We start from the raw sequence: 18,506 nt of genomic DNA, 5'->3' as shown, positions 1-18,506 counted from the left end.
ACTTACTCTTATTTTAAGATTTCATTTATATATTTATTTATTTGGCTGCATCCGGTCTTAGTTGTAGCATGCAGTACCTTCATTGCGGCAAGAGGGCTCTTTCCTTTCTCTGGTTGCAGAGTGCAGGCTTCTCTCCAGTGGTGGCATGTGGGAGCCCAGTTCCCTGACCAGGGGTCAAACCTGCGTCTCTCTCATTGAAAGGTGGATTCTTAACCAATGGACTACCAGGCAAGTCCCTGTTTTCTTATGTTTCATGTATTAATCCTTACACTGGGTTGAATAGAGTCCTTCCCAAAATCTCTGTCCACCCAGAAACTCAGAATGCAACCTTATTCGGAAATAGGGCCTTCATGATGTAATTAGTTATGTCAAAATTAGGTCACAGCAGATTAGGATGGGCCCTAATCCAATGACTGATACTCTTGTAAGACGAGAAGACACAGCCACGCAGAAGCACACAGGGAGAATGCCATGTGATGGCAAAGGCAGAGACGGGAATGATGAATCTACAAGTTGATACCTGGATTCCAGACTGCCAGCCTCTAGGGCTGTGAGACAATACAACTGTTGGTTTCAGCCACCCAGTTTGCTATGGCAGCGCACAAACTAATATAAGGAGTATACAATACATACCAAGGATTTTGGTATGTGAGCTTAGAGAGAATGTTTAAACTATTTTTTTTTCTCAAATTGTGAATAACAGATCAGCTGAAGTTAGCTCCTACAGGCACATGAGTCCTTTGCACTTCTCAATTCCAATCAGACATCACACTTGCAGCTTAAAATTGGTCACCATGGCCACTCTTATACCATGGTGGTAGTGGTGATGGTACAGTCTCTCAGGTGTGTCCAACTCTTGTGATGCCATGGACTGTGGCCCACCAGGCTCCTCTGTCCCTAACATTTCCCAGGCAAGAATACTGGAACGGATTGCCATTTTCTTCTCCAGGAAATCTTCCTGACCCAGGGATCGAACCCACATCTCCTGCATTGACAGGTGGATTCTTCACCACTGAGCCACCTCGGAAGCCCAAATCAATTATACCTCAATTTTAAACGAAAGAAAAGCATCTCAAGGGAGGAGAAAAATGTTCAAACAAATAATAACTGAAAGCTCCTTCACAATAACACAAGTGTTTCTAATCAGAAAACAAGTGTCTAATGAGAATTCATTAGCAAGCCTATGCCTTCTGGACTTTTTAATGATATCTGGCACAGGCTATTATATAGCAAAGATTTGAAAAAGGCAGCCTTTTTGTTTCACAGAATTTGTTGCAGTGATGAGCTGAGATGTAACCTAAGACGGAGACAACCTTTCAGGAGCCTCTGGTCTTAGAAGACAGCAGCAGACCACAGGCTCTGTGACATAGAAAAAAAGCAGAGTCTGTTTCCTATTAGTTCTCCAAAAACCATCATTAATCTTGTGGCAGCAGGGTCAGCTCTAGGAATAACCAGCTGTATACCTATTGTGGCACAAACAGCCCTAAAGTTGACTCCTTTCCAATCCTTCACATAAAATACCTCCCCAGGTCCCACTCCTAAGATAGTGGAGGTGTCTGCCATTTCCAGAGTTAGAGAATTATTCTCATTTGCTAAAGCACTTAGATTCCTCCAGGTGGTTCTATAAAGACACTGAGAAGAGTAAAACACTAACCCATTATCAGTCATTAATATGTCAATAAAGATCTGTTCATCAAATGACTTGTTACTGTCTTAGGGAAAAAAGAGTAGGGACTGGGCGTTGAAAAGATCTGAATCAAAGGGTCCTGCCTCTGGGACAGGGCTCTTGTAAAGAAGGAACTCCCCATCACTGGAATGGGAGATAGGATGCTGAAATAAGAGAAAGAGATAATATAAAGCAGAGTTTCTCAAACCAAATTTCTCCTTAATAAACATTATGGATTTCCCTGGTGGGCTGTGGTAAAGAATCCACCTCCCAATGCAGGGCACACTGGTTCCATCCCTGGTCCAGAAAAATTCCACATGACTCAGATCCCTAGAGCCCATGCTCCATGACAAGCGAAGCCACCACAATGAGAAGCCCGTGTGCCAAAACTAGAGAAAGCCCTCACACAGAAACAAAGACCCAATGTAGCCAAAAATAAACAAATAAACATTATGATCTCTTGGATCACTGTCCCTACACTGTACTTCCCAAGGCAGCTGTGACGTCCACTAAGAATCACAAATCTTTAAATCCCAAACAACCAAAAGAAAATGTGGCTGAACATGATTTCATTTAATTTGAATTGTGAAAACAACAAAAACGTTTCTTAAATTTCCCAAATGTAAATATTTAAATATACAATTATATTATAATCCTGCATATGTTTTCCCAAAGACCCATGTCCTGCTGGAGATCCTGATGTGAAATACCATCTGTGCTACCATCACTACCCCGTCACTAACATCTGCACTCCCAGACAGGTAAGAGGCAAGCAACTGAGCAGATTAACAAATACTAGCCATTTTCCCACCCTTGAGCTGAAGAACATCACAGAAAATAATTGTTTTAAGGCTGAGGCCAAAATTTAAAGCAGAAAAACCAGCCCATGTGGGAAGAAAGTGCCTGAAAAGAGAATGAGGAAACAAAAGAATTTGGGATGGCCAAGACTAACTCTTCCATTTTATGCTAATACTTAGATTGGGTTGTTGTGGGTTTACAAGAAGACAAGAATAAGAATTTCTTATCTGTGTGGTGACTGGCTTAAAAGTGTTAGAAAAACTGCCAATGGATTCAGCTACTGCTATGGAAAGGGACGGTTGCTAGTGTAATGCTATAAGAATCATAAGGAGACAGGAAACTCAAGGATACAGATAGGAAATCCACAGGATGCCAAGAGGAAGAAGAAAGGCCCTCTTCCTCTAGTCTCTGTCTATTGCCTCCTATTGGAAAGCCTCAGGGAACCAGCTGGCAAAGGAAAAATATGATCTGTAGAGTCCTGGTTCCAACATCACAAAACACTGTATAGGAAATTGTGTCCATAGCTAAGAGACAATAGCCTACTGAATGGCACACGTGGTAAGAGTGGAAGCATAAAAATTTGTTGGAAGACTATTGCATAAACCAGAAAAGAGACCGTGGTGGCCTGGACCAGGTGGTAGCTGTGGATAAGGTGAAAAATGGTTACAATGTTTAAGAGAAGGTTCATCAGCACTGGCAGTGGAGTTAATCAAATGCAAGGTATGCAAGAAAGAGATAAGCCAAGATAGACTCGAAGGTTTCGAAGGTTTATGAACTGAACGAGTGGAATCTTCTGAACTGAACAACTGAAAATTTTTCTTTGTTTTTTCTGACAAAGAAGATGACAGAACCCATGGGTCTTAAAGGGAGGAAAAAAAAGAGTTCTGCACAGATAATTTTAAGTTTGAAATTCATATTCAATATCCAAATAGATTAGCCAAGCTGGGAGTTAGGTATATGAGCCTGGAGATTATAGAATTAGGTCCTGGCTACAGTACAAATTTAGGAGTCATCAGAGTACATATAGTATTTAAAGCCATGAAACTGGGAGAAATCCTGTAGAGAATGAACAAACAGTGAAAAAGAAACGTTAGAGGATAGATTCCTGGGCCACTCCAATGTTTATAGATTTAGAAGATAAGCCAGAAAACGCTACTAAGAAGCAGTGGCTTTTGAAACAGCATGAAATCAAGAGTGTGAAGCTAAGTGAAGCTAACTAAGTGAAGGAAGCTTCAGGAAGCTAACTGAAGACGCATTAAGAAGAAGGATCAAATGTGTCACATGGTACTACTAGGAAAAGTAAGATGAGAACTAACAAGTAACAACATGGAATTAAAGAAATAACCCAAGACAATTTCCTAAAGTGGGAGGACATGAGCTTTCAGATTTAAAAGGTCCAGAGTTCTAACATGATAAATGAAAGTAGGCCAATAATAACAAGGCCCATCATTGTGAAATTTCAAAATACTGGGGGTGCTGGAAGACGAGGAGGTAAAGATAAGACCAGCTTGGAATGCAAGGCGAAACAAAACTCCCAGTCATATACAAAAGTAAGGAATCAGAATGACATCACTTTTCTCAAAAGCAACTCTGGAATCTAGAAAATACTGGAAAAATGCCTTCTAAATGCTAAAAGGACTTCCAAACAAGAAGTAAAATTCTAACAATAATGTCAATCAAGTGTGAGAGCAGAATAAAGATAATTTCAGACACTGCTGCTGCTAAGTCACTTCAGTCGTGTCCGACTCTGTGCAACCCCATAGATGGCAGCCCACCAGGCTCCCCCATCCCTGGGATTCTCCAGGCAAGAACACTGGAGTGGGTTGCCATTTCCTTCTCCAATGCATGAAAGTGAAAAGTGAAAGTGAAGTCACTCAGTCGTGTCCGACTCTTAGTGACCCCATGGACTGCAGCCTTCCAGGCTCCTCCGTCCATGGGATTTTCCAGGCAAGGGTACTGGAGTGGGGTGCCATTGCCTTCTCCGAATTTCAGACACACAGGGTCTCAAAACCTTTAATTCCCTTGTACCTATTCTTGGTAAGCTATTGGAGACTATGCACCAGCAAACTGAAGAGATAATCAAAGCAAGATGATACAGATTACATGAATTCAGCGATCAATACACATAAAAGGTGAAAGGAATCTTTAGGATGATAGTAAAGGAAGATTTACAGACACACACATACACATATACAGACACACACGGGAAGATTCTACAGACACACACATACACATATACAGACACACGGGAAGATTCTAGACTACCAACTTGCATCTAGTAGATTAGAATGATGCTTCCCAAGTGGTGCAATGGTAAAGAATCCACCTGCCAATGTAGGAGACACAATGTGGGTTCCATCCCTAGGTTGGGAAGATCCCCTGGAGAAGGGCATGGTAACCCACTCCAGTGTTCTTGCCTGAAAAATTCCATGGACTGAGGGGCGTGGGGGGCTTCAGTCCATGGGGTTGCAAAAGAGTTGGACATGGAGCACGCAGCACACACATATTAGAACACGTGAAAAGATTCCAGGACTCATTCTTTAAAAAAGCTGAAATTGCTGATACAGCTAAATGTCATTTAAACCAGGGGTCCCCAACCTGAGGCCTGTTAGGAATTGGGCCACACAGCAGGAGGTAAGAGGTGGGCGAGTGAGCAAAGCTTCATCAGTATTTACAGCCACTCCCCACTGTTCGCACTACTTACTGCCTGAGCTCTGCCTCCTGTCAGACCAATGGCAGCATAATAAATGAAATGAGCTTGAATTATCCTGAAGCTATCAGCCATCCCTGGTCCATGGAAACATTGTCTTCCATGAAACTGGTCCCTGGTGCCAAAATGGTTGGGGACTGCTGACTTAAACAAATGGTTAATATTTGGGAAGCTGTACTATAAACAGGTACTTTAAAAAAAAAGAAGGAATAAGAGGTGGATTAACTCCAGGCAAGAGGAACTGGGATTGTGGAGGGGGAGCGGGGAGGTTTCCTTCTCATCTATTTTCTCTGGAAAGTGGAAAGCAAGGTTATCACCTTGAAGAAGCGGGATGAACAGGAGATGCTGGAAGTCTGAGAGAGAAGACAGTATATAATCATCTAGAAGTGGAAGAATAAATGGACTTGGAAAATGCTGTGGAACTGCCTACCAGTTCTTAGTGGCACATCGGAAAGCTGGTTTCTTTGGCCTGATAAATACCGCTAATGGAAGGGGAGAGCAGTAAGAAAGAGAAACTCCTCCAATATGAGAAAGAAGGACACTAAGCAGAGAGTGTGGCTCACAAGCCTGAGTGGTCACAAGGAAGAGCGGAAGTCAGCTCCAGTGGAGAGATGGCAGGAGTGGTCCAGTAGAGGAGGTACGCCGGGGAAGAGTATTCCCACAGCAGTGCGCATTGAACTAGAAGGTGATGACAAGGGCCTCATCTGAAGGAAAGCAATTGGAGGCATTTAAAGATCTCAGTTAAAATATCACAAGATAATCTGGCTGTGAGAATTGATTGTAAAAAGGTGAATCATAATAGAAGAAGAGAACCCAGTGAGGGGTAATCACAATTTATCCTGAAAACGAGTAATCAATTTCCTTTTGTGCAGGTGGGAAATACTTGTTGCTGTTGTTTAGTTGCTAAGTCATGTCCAACTCTATTGCGACTCCATAGACTGTAGCCCACCAGGCTCCTCTGTCCATGGGATTTCCCAGGCAAGGAATACTGGAGTGGGTTGCCATTTCCTTCTCCCTAGGATCTTCCCAACCCAGGGACAGAACCCAAGTCTCCTGCATTCGCAGGCCGATTCTTTTACTGCTGAACCACAGGTGAAGCCTGGGAAATGCTTAGGGGTGAGTTTAAAGCTATAAAGAAGAAAAGCAAGTATTTAGTGAAGGGGTGCTTCTCTTTGAAACAGCCCCCAACAAAACAACTTGAAATAGGAGAGATGGTAAATTCAGCCTTAATACAAAAGTTTTCTGTATTAACTTGCAGTGGCCAGGGTCTTTTTCTTTCTGACTCTTCATGTCTCAGTAGTAATCCCGTGGTTTCTTCTGTTTTTCTTTTTTTTAACATTTATCGAGATTGCGTTCTCTCTTTCTTTCCTGCTGCTGTCAGAATCTTGCTACTACAGTATTTTTGCTGTTGTTCAGCTACTCACTCATGTCCAACTCTTTGCTACCCCATGGACTGCAGCATGCCAGGCTTCCCTGTTCTTCGTATCTCTCAGGGTTTGCCCAAATTAATGTCCATTGAGCCGATGATGCCATCCAACCATCTCATCCTCTGTTGCCTCCTTCTCCCACTGCCCTCAATCTTTCCCAGCATCAAGGGTCTTGTCCAATAAGCCAACTCTTCCCATCAGGTGGTCAAAGTATCGGAGCTTCAGCTTCAGCGTTAGTCATTCCAATGAATATTCATGGTTGATTTCCTTTAAGACTGACTGGTTTGATCTCTTTGGAGTCCAAGGGACTCTCAAGAGTGTTCTCTAACACCACAGTTCAAAAGCATCAATTCTTCAGCACTCAACTTTCTTTATGGTCCAACTCCCACACCTATACATGACCACTGGAAAAACCATAGCTTTGACTAGATGGACCTTTGTCAGCAAAATAATGTCTCTATTTTTTAATACACTGTCTAGGTTTGATACCTGGGTTGGGGAGATCCCCTGGAGAAGGAAATGGCAACCTAGTTCCAGTACCCTTGCCTGAAAAACCCCATGGACGGATGGGCCCTGTAGGCTACAGTCCATGGGGTCACAAAGAGTCAGACATAACTGAGCGACTTCACTCACTCACTCTAGGTTTGTCATAGCTTTTCTTCCAAGGAGAAAGCATCTTTTAATTTCTTGGCTGCAGTATGTAGTATTACAAATGCATAAATCACTTCTTTTTATGTCCTCAGGAGTTTCACCCAATTGTTTCCTAATCAAAAATTCTCCCTTTCCCTTTTAAATGGTAAACTCCTTCCTGGCCTCTTGGAGTTTTCTCTTCCCTCTTCTCCCAGAGATAACAATTAATTATAAGCTGTGATAGCAACTATAAACCCCTAGGTGATAGTTCTCCAACTACTCTCCAGGAAAAGAAAGGAGTCCAAAGTCCTAGGTTCAAGCCAATTTGACACAATATTTGATTGAAGCCAATCTCTTCACTTGCCTGTCATTGAAAAATCAGGATAATGCTAATACTTGTCTTAGCAGCCTCTCCAGGGTCAGTCCTATATACCTAATGCTTATGCAATGGTTAGTGTTTCTTTCTGGTATGGGTCACTCTTCCTCCATTTATTCTTTCCTTCTACCTAATAATTTTTATTTCTCAGTAATTAGCAAGTATTATTTATATAAAAGAAATAGTATTTAATCAGATCTGAGATGTTATTATAGTATTTAACAATAATACACACAAAAAAGAATACTGCAATGAAACTACAACTCAATGATTTTACAACAGTGCTACAGATAGTCCTACACTAGCCTCTTTTTTTTTTTTTTTTTTAATCTTTTAGGCATGCAGCAGGTGGGGTCTTAGCTCCCTGATCAGGGATCAAACCTGTACCTGCTGCATTGGCAGCATGGAGTCTTAACCACTGGACCACCAGAGAAGTTGCCACTAGCTGAACTTCCTCACTTAGATATTTCCTTGATCCATTCTAAGAAACTGGGGAGCCTGGCGGGCTACAGTCCATAGGGTCGCAAAGAGTTGAACACAATTGAGCACACACAAGCAACACAAAAAGGAACCAGCAATTTTTCCTACTTTCACTTTGCACTGTTTGACATTTGATATGAAGACAATCATTTTGCACCCATCTTGGTAACTATTTATAATACAGTTTCATCTACTTGTGGGTATTTTCTTCCTTCGCTTCATTTTGCGGCCTTACAAGAAAATATAGAGTTGCTTTCAGCATTTCTCTGAAATCACTTGTTTATAAATCAAATTGGCAACTCATTGCTGTTTCCATGCCTTCCTTTATACACAACAGACACTCCAACATTTTGGTTATATTTTAAATGTCAACCAAACTTAACATGCAGGACCCACAATGCACAAGGCCTACATAGGCAGTGTCAACTCTGCCTCAGCTTCTAACTGGTCACCAGAGACTGTAAAAGGCAGCTCAGTTTCACTAATGGTATAATATGAAATTGGACTCCTCTGATCAATTATTTTATCTTGTGTGTATCCCTTTTTTTTGCCCTTCCCTTCATTAGTACTTGCAGTGTGTGTGTGTGTGTGTGTGTGTGTGTGTGTGTGCACGCATGCACGTTAGGAGTTCAGTTGTATACGACTCTCTGCGACCCCATGTACTATAGCCCCACCAGGCTCCTCTGTCCATAGAATTCTTCAGGCAAGAATCCTGGAGTGGCTTGCCATTCCCTTCTTCAGAGGATCTTCGGAACCCAGGGTTTGCGTCTCCTGCATTGCAGGCGGATTCTTTACTGTCTGAGTCACCAAGGATCATATTTATCAAATATGTTCTCTCTCTCACAAGTGTACATTCCTCCCACGTCAATAATTTACATCATGACTCTGATCCTTAAGACGCTTGTTCTCATGGGCTGTGGTTGTGTGTGCAGGTGTGAGTCATACAGAGATCAGATATGAGAGCATATCCAGATATCGTTTAAATTAAAATGCATATCACAATTTATAGGGTCAAAGAATAGACTTCTTATTTTTTAAAAGTTCTACTAAACAAATGAAAGCAATTTACTAATAAAAACTTACAGAGGCATGTTCTTATAATTCAACCTGTTGCAAGTAAATATAAACTTAGTAACTCTGCTGGGTCAACCCCTTAAGGTTTCTCTCTGGAGTGTAACCTACTCTCAGTGGACCTGCATGAAAGCATCATGAGAATTTAGGCTACTTCAATATTTATTTACTCATTAAGTACTAATTATTCTTTTTACAGTTACATTTGATCTGACCAGCTACTTAATTCTGAGGATCAGAACTTCATAGATGGAAAGAATGCTGCAGTCCATGGGGTTACGAAAAGTTGGACACGACTTAGCGACTGAACAACAATAACAAGAAGGAAAGAGAAAGGGAAGAAACAAATGGACATTGATGTGATAACTACTCCATGTCAGGAGCTGGGTTCTTATTGCCAGGCTCACTCCTGCTGCTCCTGGTACAATGTTCCCAAAAAGATGCATAGAATGTTCTAACTTTCGGAATTTGGTATATAAAATTTGGGTATCAAGCCAATCCCACTTAGATCTGGAAAAGCAGGAACACACACACACACAGAAAATCAGGGCTTCATTCTATTGTTTGCTCCTCTATTGCTGGAGGAGCTACTATATCATCAAAATGAGTTAATATTAGGAGATAATGTAAAACAACTAGGCTTTCTTTTTAAAGATTTTTTCCTATTATAAACCTTTGCAGCAAAATCAGAAAATGTTGATTTATCTCCTTAGGCACGTAATTTTATATAATTGAAGCAATGCATTTATATATTTATTTTTCACTTAAATAAGCATTTTACCATTTGCTAAAATTATTCATGAACATTATTCCATAACATCACTGCATAATATTCCATCAACATGGACACAAGTTACAAAACCATTGCTATATTTTTGGATATCTAAAGAGTGCAACTATTTTCAAATTACTTACAACATGATATATGTGCTTGCACACACTAGAGATTTTTCTCTTTGTTTTTAGGATAGATTTGTAGAAAAAGGATAAAATGTCTCTTTTAAGTAATTTTTGTCAACTTTTCAGAGAACTGATTTTAGCTTTTTGGATCCCCTTTGTTGTACTTTTGTTTTCAAGTTATTCTTTTTTGAGTTTCTGTTATTGTTGCTGCTCCTTCTTTCAACTCTTCAAAGATCCTGGGACTTGAAACTGATGCTGTGATGAAGTAAGTCTTCATGGAGGAGTTAAGTTTATTCTGAATAGTCGAGGGATATGAATTGTTGTGACGTAAGGCAGACAGTAGCAGATTATGTTGTCCAAAGATGACCTAGCATACACAAAGATTCCCTTATGGCTCAGCTAGTAAAGAATCTGCCTGCAATGCAGGATACTTGGGTTCGATCCCCGGGTTGGGAACATCCCCAGGAGAAGGCCATGGCAACCCACTCCAGTATTCTTGCCTGGAGAATCCCCACAGACTGTAGCCTTCCAGGTTCCTCTGCCCATGGGGTCACAAAGAGTCAGACATGACTGAGTGGCTAAGCACAGCAGCATACATATTCTTTTTTGGGGGGAGGGGGCTGCACTGGGTCTTCGCTGCCACACATGGGCTTTCTCTAGTTGCAGTGCGTGAGTTTCTCATTGCAGTGGCTTCTCTTGTTGAGGAGCACAGGTGCTAGAGCACAGGCTCAGTAGTTCCAGCAAAAGGTCTTAGTTGTTCCATGCAGAATGTGGGATCCTACCAGACCTGAGCATGTCCTGCTTTGGCAGACAGACCCCACCACTGGACCACGAAGGAAGTCATATTCTTTTAACAATGTGACTTTGGCACTTCTCCTAATATCAGGAGGATCTGTGCCAGGACTCTTCCGCCTCAACCCTGGATGGGTCTTTGTGGTTGCCTCAACCTAAAAAGTGTGATGGAACTGACCTATACATCATTCCAATGTGAGGTCATAAAAACACCATGACTTCTGCCCGCCATGTTCTTTCTGGATACTAGCTTTGGTGGAAGCCAACTACCATATAAACAGTGCAACTGTCCTGAGCGAGCATGCTGTGAGTGACCACAAAGAGATTCCTGAGACCACAAGGAGAAAGAGAGATGCCCAGCCTATCCCAGCTGCTCCAATTCTTCACTATTTCAACTCCAGCCACCCTCTGAAGTTGATTTGATGCATCAGATCTCCCGAGCCTGGTCCTTCCTGAATTCCTGACCCACAGAAACTGTGAAAGACAATAAAACGACTGTTGTTTAAGCCATGGAGAATGACTTGCTATTGAGCAACAAAAACTGAAACAAGAGTTTTAAAAAACATCAGTCTCTCCTCAATTTAAGTGATGCTATTTTCCAGTACAGTCACCCCTTGGTTCCAGGACCCAGTTCATGGATGCTCACAGCCCTTAAACTGGGCTCTCCATATCTGTGGCGTCTACATATCAAATGTAAAGATAACATATAATTATTACTTCATGCAGGTGAGGTTTGTTTAGATCTGTTTATATGTTTATCAACTTCTTTGCATCTCAAATTTTCCTTCTGAAGTAACATTCCTTTTTCCTGAGATACAATCTTTAGAATTTCTTTCAGTGAAGGTTTGCTGATGATAATTAATTTTACTGTTTTTCTAGAAAAGGTTTTATATTATTTGAAAGATAATCTGTACACACTCCTATGTTGATAGCTTCCTTCTCTCAGCACTTGGAAGATCTTGTCCCACTGTCTTCTGACTTCCATTGACTGTTGGAAGAAGTCTGTTTTTAGTCTAATCATTCTTTGCAGATAATGTCTTTTTTCCTCTAGCTGCTTTTAAAAGCTTCTTATTATCTTTAGTTCAATTTTACTGAATTGCATTTTTAATTTTAATTTCACCCATGTTTGATACCTTGCTTTCTCTATTTACGGAGTATATTATTCTTTAATTCTGAAGATGTCTCAGCCATTGAAAGTAGTGAAAGTGTTAGTTGCTTAGTCATGTCCAACTCTTTGAGACCCAATGACTGTAGATGGCCAGACTCTTCTGTCCGTGGAATTCTCCAGACAAGAATACTGGAATGGATAGTCATTTGCTTCTCCAGGGGATCTTCCTGACCCAGAGATTGAATTCCGGTCTCTTGCATTGCACCTCTATTTTATAATTCCACAATTCCATTTAAATAAAGATTGGATTTTAGGCCTTCTCATTCCATCCTCCCTGGTGGCTTAGATAGTAAAGTCTGCTTATGATGCAGGAGACCACGGTTCAATCCCTGGGTCAGGAAGATACCCTGGAAAAGGAAATGGCAACCCACTACAGTATGCTTGCCTGGAAAATCCCAGGGATGGAGGAGCCTGGCAGGCTGCAGTCCGTGGGGTCCCGAAGGGTTGGAGATGACTGAGCAACTTCTATTCCATCATCCAAGTTTCTTTGTCTTATCTTCATAATTTCTAGCAAATCTAGCATATTTTCTAGCATATCTCGTATCTAGCAAATTATCTGCTCTATCTCCCAGTTCACTGATACTCTCTTCAGGTATGTCTAATCTGATGTCTGTTCATCTTAACAATTATATTTTCATTTCTAAAATTCCTATTTGGTTTTTTTAAAGCTATCTATGTAATTTTCATGTTTTACTACTGACTTTTAACTCATTTTTTTTTTTCTATAAGAATTTCATACTTAGTAATATATTGCACCTGAAAATTTCAGTAAGTTTTCAGGCATGTTTATCCACAATTTTTATTTTCTATTTTTTTAATCTCTGAGGACTCTCAATATTGCTAATTTCAGTATTTTCTTAAGAGCTTATGTCTGTTTGAAACCCCATACAGATCTACACCCTTTCAGAGGTGTTTCTTCTCTGTCTTCTGTTTGTTCTCTGTAGTTCCAGTTTTAGCATCTGTCTTTTAAATTCCCTTACATCATGGCAGATGTTAAGACAGAATGGCTATCAGTGACTGCCAAAACTTGGTGCAAACACTGATAAGTTGCTCTAAGTTTGGAGAGAAAAGGAAAAAGAAGTCAGCTGGCAGAAGAGACGAGGACATTTTAGGAACACAGTCTGGGGCATGAGTCATATAAAATATTAAACAGAAGTTGCTATAACCCTTTTTTGGACCCAAGTCATTTTCCTCAAAGCTCAAATTATTTTTTAAAAAGTACATCAATAAAACAAATAATTGTTCTCCCAGATAATATCTCCAGAATCCCAACTGCTTTGAGTAAAATTAGAGGTGATAACCATTGGATCCCATGGACTGTAGCCCTCCAGACTCCTCTGTCCATGGGATTCTCCAGGCAAGAATATTGGAGTGGGTTGTCATTCCCTTCTACAAGGGATCTTCCTGGCCCAGGGATCAAACCTGCATCTCCTGCATTGGCAGGCAGATTTTTTTACCATTGAGCCACCAGGGAAGCCCATATATATTCGCTGAGATCTCAAAAGCAAAGATAAACAATTAGTAACCCCAAGCTGTTCACCCTGATACTACTGTCTCTATAATGCCTACATGGAAACACACAAACAGAACATTGTTGCTCCTTTTTGTGGCTGCAAATAATAACTTCCCAAGTTGAAGTCTCAAAGTTCGAAAGTGAATTCTTAATATCATAATAAAGCAATCAATTAAGTTCCAGTTTTTATTTGTTTAACCATCATTGGCCCAAATATGTATTGACCTTCTGTTATGGGCAAAATGGCTGAGTTTTCAATTCTATTCAGAAACTGAGAAACAAGCTTTGAGAACTATAATCTCTCCTTTTATATCATGTTAGGATAAAATAACTCAGTTTAGGCCAGTGAATTTTAAACCGATTAAGAGTAATGGAAACCTTCAAAAAGCTGATAAATAATATATAATACATACACATAAATTTTTAAAATAAACTTCAGAAGGTGTTCAGAGATCCCCTTAAGCCCCTTATGAACCCTTAGACCACAGAATATCTCTTAATTGGGAGTAACTTCAGGGTATAAGTTGTCCATCTTCTTCAACTCTGTATATTCTGTCCCAGAGTAGATTTCAAACTATATTTGTCGAATGAGCACCTCTGCAACTCTGTTCCTGTAAAGCTCCCATATTAACACCCCTCCCCCCCATGAATTTTTAAACCTCAACCTCTACATACATGTTTTTTGAAAACATTTACTCAAGACTAATCTGATGGTCTAAACAACTATTTTCCAAACTCCACTTTCATAATTTTCCCTTTTCCACTTCACAAAGAAAGACATACCTCCTATTATCCCAAATATTATAATGATGCATTGCCCCAGAGTGCAAACACCAGCTGGTCACCCAGGAAAGAAATATTGGTAAGGTACACAGCTTCTGAAAGAGTGTCCTCTGAGAAAAGGCAAAAAGATCTTTATAAGAAATAGAAAGAGGCTGTGCCTTATTTTATCTGGGGGACAATTCTTGGAAAGTTCTATACCTTATTTATATGTTGAATAATTAGAATTCAGAAGCAAGGTTATATGCTAACCTTGTAACCATATAAGGTGTTATATGTTAACACTTTACTGAATAGAAGGTAGTCAGTTTTTTTTTCTGACAGAAAGCCAACTCAACTTAATGAATCAATTTGACAAAGAGCTTTGGCTTTGCTCTAAGGACATGTAGCATACAAAAAGTTAAATCCGCACTGCACTTCAGAGATTTTGTAACCATATATTTAAACATGGACAATGCAGCATGCTCTAAAAGTACATATTTGGCAACAATTTAACTTTATGCCAAAAATATTAGGTAACTTTTAAAAGATGAAGGAAATAATGTTGGATTTAAAAAATTATATTTTAAAAATATTATTTATTTTTAATTGGAGGATGATTGCTTTATAATATTAATGCTATATTAATGCTGTTTCTGCTATATATCAACATGAATCAACCATAGATATACGTAATACACCCTCCCTCTTGAACCTCTCTTAGTTCTTTTAAAGAGTATTTGAACAAAAATGTTTGCAGACCAATGGGTTAGAGCCGGTATATGTTAATGAAGAGTAAATTCATGAAGAGATCCTTATTGCCTCTACCTGCAAGACCCAGCAAAGGAAAGAAGACGATGACAGCAATGGGTCTAAAAATCCAACAGACCCTGCTGTCACATTAGAATAACCTCACTTCTCCTAGGCCATTAAGGTACAATCCAGAGGGTGACTGCAACTGCAGAGCTCTTTCTAATCTGTGTCCCAGACACCTTAACTAATCCTTTCATTCTGGGTGCTATCAAAAGGAGTTCACGTTCTACCCATTGAACAACAATTTGTTAACAGAACAGATTTCACGTTAAGTGTTCTTATTTTTACCACACACTCAAAAAAATTAAAAAAAGGACACAAGGAAATTTTAGGAGGTGATTGCTGTTTATGACCTTAATGATGGTGATAGTATATCATGGGTGTTTGCATATGCCCAGGCTCATCAAATTGCAGTTTTGGGGGTATATAAACTGTGCCTCAATAAAGCTGTTTTTTAAAAAATAAGAATGTATGCTGGACAAGATATCCTGACAAAGGCTATAGCAGAGCTCCTTCTTACTGAGTGAAAATTTCTATTAAAAAATGTGTATTTATTTATTTGGCTGTGCTGGGTCTTAGCTGGGTCACGGGGGATCTTGCATCCTGGTTGTGGCATGCAGGATCTTTAGTTGTAGCATGCAAACTCTTAGTTGCGGCATACAGGATCTTAGTTCCCTGAGAAGGAATTGAACTCGGCACCAACAGTGAAGGTGCCAACTCCCAGCCACTGGACCATCGAGGAATGCCTATTGGCTAATTGTTAAGTATATAAAGTTCTCTAATATTATTGTAAGTGGTATGTTTTTCCTTATTTCACAAAATGGAATTGCTGTATGCATTTTGATTTTGTCTTCAAAAACCTTGCAACATTGAATACATTTTGTTAAATGAAAAACTTTCACTCCCTTTTCCAAAATGACATCACTTGTGAAAACTTAATTGTCTCCTTGTGCAATATATGGCTCATCTGGAAAGATCAGGTGTGCAATGGTCACTGGTTAAGAGTGACTTTGGATTGAGACAAGTCTGGGTGAGGTCCCAGACCGATGAGTAGCAGCTGTGAACATAAGCAGATGACAAAATTTACATCTTGTTTTCCGTAAAAGCACACATTAAGACACTTCCTTATTAGGATTATTCTGAGGATTAAATGAAGCAAAGCACAAAAAGAACACAGAACCTGGCATGCCAAAACACTGACTAAATGTTGACCCAAGATTAATCATAACAACTCTTGCTTGCCTGGTATTAATTTTTTATATTAAATTTTTTCCTTTTAAACACTTAATTATTGTGTTTAAAGGAAAGAAATACTTTGCTTTCTCCTGCTGTAGTTAAAACATTTCTCAAAATCACCATCTCAACCTCTCATCTTGCTCTAAGTCTTGTTCTAGATAAATACTCTTTTTCACATGCTTTTAAAAATCTTATCACCAATTCCACATAGTCAGGTAGAAAAATAGAATCTTTTATCCTTCAATATAATGTACTGAATGTTTCATTTCCCTTCATAAGAACATTTATTTGTTCTTAAAAGTGATTTTATTTCCTACTCAAAATGAGAGTTAAAGTATTATACTGCAGTTATACAAGACACTACCATTTGGGTACACTGGTTGAAGAGTACAAAGGACTTGCCTACATATTTTTTGTTTGTTTGTTTTACAACTTCTTGTGAATCTGAAATTATTTTTTAAAATTTAAATAAGCAAAGAAAAATAATTCTGCAAGTATTCTCTTGATCTTTTGCTCATTCTCTTGTATCTGATATGAATCCTTCTCAATTTTCCCAGAACCTCAATCCACTTAATTGAATTAAAGAGACATCACCATCATCCCTGGTGATTTTCTAATATTTTCCTGATCAGACCTCTCATTCCCCTCAAAAATAAAATAACCACAGAAAACCAAGACTGAGTGAGGGTCAGTAACTAAACTATAAAATAGAAATGTTTCATTTTCTTACTCTTACTAATTCCTTGCTATGCAACATTAGCTATGTCAACAAACAAATCACACTAAAAATAATACAGAGCACTAATTTGGGGAAATTCAGTTAAGTTACTAACTCATAAATTTGACTGGCACTTTTGGTTTTCAGTGATACTTTTAAAACCAACTATTTTAAATATACTCCACCAACAAAAAGGCTTATCATATAAAAATGAACAGAAAATTAAAGTATAAATTTTAGAAAATGTCATTAAGTCCAAAAAAATAGGAGGAATAATCTGCATATAGAAAGAACAAAAACACAAAAGTTGTCTTGATGATAACTAAGAGGACATTATAGCCATAAAAAATGATACGGAAAAATAATTTGGCTCATGGAAAACAAAAACACAATTAAAAAATGGAAGTAGACTACATAGCAGAATGAACACAACTACAATACTTGGGACATAATACACACACACACACACACACACACGTATACACACACAAAGCTACATAGTACAAGGAAAGAGTTACAAATAATGGTAATATGCCCAGAAGTTCTAATATCCACCTAATAGGAGGACTAGAAAGAGAGAGCAAACATAATGGAGAAGAAGACATTATCAGGCATCTGAAAGAATGCTCACAAACATGAAAAACAATGCTAATGATAACTAACATTTATATATTGCTTACATATAGCAGGCATAAATAAGCATATATAATATATTGATACAGATATACCCACATATTTACCATATACATACATACATAGTTTAATTCATTATATCTATTATGTAAGAATTATTATCCTTGCTTTATAGATGAGAAAACTGAAGGAGAAGCTGTTAAGTAACTCCGTCAGGCTCACACAGCTGTGAGTGGGTGAGAGGGAAGTGCAACCTGAGTCATCATGCTTTAGTGGACAGACTCCTAACCGCTACATCCCAACTACTACATCCCACGGCGTCCAGCAACATTAATGAAAGAAGACCCACTCTAAGATAAAACATGTCTTGGTAAACTTTCTGAATTTCAATGATAAAAGGAAATGTATAAAAACTTTAGTGGAGGAGATAAAGATTTCCCTCAAACAAAAAATGAATAAATTTCTATTAGGTTTCTGACTGGCAACTTTGAGTGAAATGAAACAGTACACTCAAAGTTCTGAAGAATGTAAGAAATATCTGAAAAAAGTTCACCTCATGTTAATTACAGTTATCTACAAATAGTGAGGTTTGGGGTAAATTTTTTGTTACCATCTTTTTCTTTTTTTTCTCTTTTAATTTCTTATAATGATCATATATTTTTGTTGAGAAAATTAAGATCGTTGTTATAAAAATAAAGATATTCAAATGGATTAAATTTCTTAATATAAAAGTGAAACTATAAATGCACTAAAATATTAGCAATAATTAATAAATTAAAAAATATTAGGATAATATTTTCTCATTGAAGTGGATGT

At 38.8% G+C, this 18,506-nt stretch overlaps 1 protein-coding gene and 1 long non-coding RNA gene across 3 annotated transcripts in view; one reads left to right on the top strand and one right to left on the bottom strand.

Moving 5' to 3' along the window:
• Positions 1–18,506, bottom strand: part of ST8SIA1 (ST8 alpha-N-acetyl-neuraminide alpha-2,8-sialyltransferase 1) — a 183,223-nt gene that overhangs the window by 50,972 nt on the left and 113,745 nt on the right.
• Positions 694–18,187, top strand: LOC132345330 (uncharacterized). The gene is made up of 3 exons (XR_009494620.1): positions 694–2,427; positions 9,358–11,576; positions 17,866–18,187. It is a non-coding gene; the product is annotated as an uncharacterized lncRNA (long non-coding RNA).

The sequence above is a fragment of the Bos taurus genome, chromosome 5, assembly GCF_002263795.3.
Source record: "Bos taurus isolate L1 Dominette 01449 registration number 42190680 breed Hereford chromosome 5, ARS-UCD2.0, whole genome shotgun sequence".
Classification (NCBI taxonomy): Eukaryota; Metazoa; Chordata; class Mammalia; order Artiodactyla; family Bovidae; genus Bos; species Bos taurus.
This window is presented reverse-complemented; position numbering and strand designations above follow the sequence as displayed.